Raw genomic sequence first — 2,875 nt, 5'->3', positions numbered from 1 at the left:
GAATCACCATATGATCCAGCAATCCCACTACTGGGCATATACCCAGAGAAAACCATAATTCAAAAAGACACATGCACCCCAATGTTCACTGGAGCACTGTTTACAATAGCCAGGTCACGGAAGCAACCTAAATGCCCACTGACCAACGAATGGATAAAGAAGATGTGGTACATATATACAATGCAATATTAGTCATAAAAAGGAACAACATTGGGGCATTTGTTGAGACGCGGATGGATCTAGAGAGTGTCATAGAGAGTGAAGTAAGTCAGAAAGAGAAAAACAAATATCGTATATTAATGCATATATATGGAACCTAGAAAAATGGTACAGATTAACCGGTTTGCAGGGCAGAAATTGAGACACAGATGTAGAGGAAAAACGTAGGGACACCAAGGGGGGAAAGCGGCAGGGGGCTGGGGGTGGTGGTGTGATGAATTGGGTGATTGGGATTGACAGGTATACACTGATGTGTATAAAATTGATGACTAATAAGAATCTGCTCTATAAAAAATAAAATAAAATTCAAAAATTAAAAAAAAAATTACAGTTAAAAGAAAAAAATGAATCAAATAATGGCCTTTGCAGCAACATGTATGGATCTAGAGATTATCATACTAAGTGAAGGAAGTCAGACAGAGAAAGACAATTTATCATACGACCTCCCTTATATGTGGAATCTAATTTAAAATGATAGCAAATGAACTAATTTACAAAACAGAAACAGACTCACAGATCTCAAAATCAAACTTATGGTTACCAAAGGGGAAATGTAAGGGAGAAGAATAAATCAGAAACTTGGGATTAATACATACACATCACTATATATAAGGTAGATAATCAGCAAGGTCCTACTGTATAATACAGAGAACTCTACTCAATATTCTGTGATAACCTATCTGAGAAAAGAATCTGAAAAAGAATGAATATATGTATATGTATAAGTAAATCACTTTGCTGTACACCTGAAACACATCGTAAATCAACTATACTCCAGTATAAAATTTTGTAACGTAAAAAAAACTCCCAAAAAACTCTCACTTTTCAAATAGCTCTTTGTTGCTATGTTATATTATTGTAAAGGTTAATTAAGTTATTAAAAAGATATTCTAAGCTTGTTTCTAAAGCTGATCACTGTAATCTATCCTTGGATGAAAATTAGATGCCCACAATCTGTAACCAGGGGATTATACATACTAGGAAAAAAAAAATCATTTAGGGCTTCCCTGGTGGTGCAGTGGTTAAGAATCTGCCTGCCAATGCAGGGGACACAGGTTCGAGCCCTGGCGTGGGAAGATCCCACGTGCCGCAGAGCAACTAAGCCCGTGCGCCACAACTACTGAGCCTGCGCTCTAGAGCCTGCGAGCCACAACTACTGAAGCCCGTGCGCCTAGAGCCTGTGCTCTGCAACAAGAGAAGCCACCGCAATGAGAAGTCTGCGCACCAAAGTGAAGAGTACCCCCCGCATGCTGCAACCAGAGAAAAGCCTGCGCGCAGCAACGAAGACCCAACGCTGGCAAAAATAAAATAAATAAATTTGTTTAAAAAAATCATTTAAAAGAATGTGTCCAAACTAGATAAAAGGCCTCTTATCAGGTATTCTTAAGTACATCACACACAAAGAAACTGAAGGGAATCAACTTCCAAGAATTAAGGTACTTTTACCCTAATTACTAGAAGTGCCCAACGGAGGACTTCCTGAGCCCTGATGTCAGTCTTTCCCTCCTCCGACCCTTACAAGCGCTGACCCTTTATTTCCAGTTTGCAGCAAGATGGTTTGCTCATTGTCAACACCACTGGGGACACCTTCTGTACTACTCCTTTGTGGCAATTTCTCTGGCATTAACACCTCGTTTGGAGACTACTTTAGAAGAGATAACATCTAGGGACTTCCCTGGTGGTCCAGGGGTTGGGACTCTGTGCTCCCAAGGCAGGGCGCCCAGGTTCGATCCTTGGTCAGGGAACTAGATCCCACATGCCGCAACTAAAGATCCCGAATGCAGCAATGAAGATCCCACGTGCAGCAACGAAGACCTGGTGCAGCCAAATAAGTAAATAAATATTAAAAAAAAAAAAAAAAAAGAAGAGATAACATCTAAAGTTGTAAGTACAAATCTTGATTAAATTGCACGGTGGATTTTGACAGGGAAAGGAAACTTTTAGATAGCTAACCATTGCTCCAGTGGAAGTTGCTGTGTCCTTGGAAATGGCTGCTCCAACAAGGGCTATCTTACAAGCGGGAGCCATTCCTCCAGCGGAGACTATTATCCCAGGCAAAAATGCACCCAAGGGTAAGGAGAGACCTCCGATATATTCAGGAGCTCCTCTGTACTCCGAGTTACCCAAGGGGCCCATTTTCAGCCCAGCTAGTACCCGCAGCTAGCAACCATCTGCCTCTAAGAGAAATTTATAATAAAAATCAAGAAACAATAAGAGGGCTTCCCTGGTGGCGCAGTGGTTGAGAATCCGCCTGCCAATGCAGGGGACATGTGTTCGAGCCCTGGTCCAGGAAGATCCCACATGCCACGGAGTGACTAAGCCTGTGCGCCACAGCTACTGAGCCTGCGCTCTAGAGCCCGCGAGCCACAACTACTGAGACTGCGTGCCACAACTACTGAAGCCTGTGAGCCTAGAGCCCGTGCTCTGCAACAAGAGAAGCCACCTCAATGAGAAGCCCACACACTGAAACGAAAGGGTAGCCCCTGCTCGCTGCAACTAGAGAAAGCCCACATGCAGCAACGAAAATCCAATGCAGCCAAAAATAAATAAATTAAAATAAATAAATTTTTAAAAAAAGAAACAATAAGGGCTTCCCTGGTGGCGCAGTGGTTGGGAGTCCGCCTGCCGATGCAGGGGACGCGGGTTCGTGCCCCGG

Source organism: Physeter macrocephalus, unplaced genomic scaffold, assembly GCF_002837175.3.
Source record: "Physeter macrocephalus isolate SW-GA unplaced genomic scaffold, ASM283717v5 random_381, whole genome shotgun sequence".
NCBI lineage: Eukaryota > Metazoa > Chordata > Mammalia > Artiodactyla > Physeteridae > Physeter > Physeter macrocephalus.
Note: the sequence above shows the minus strand (reverse complement) of the source record.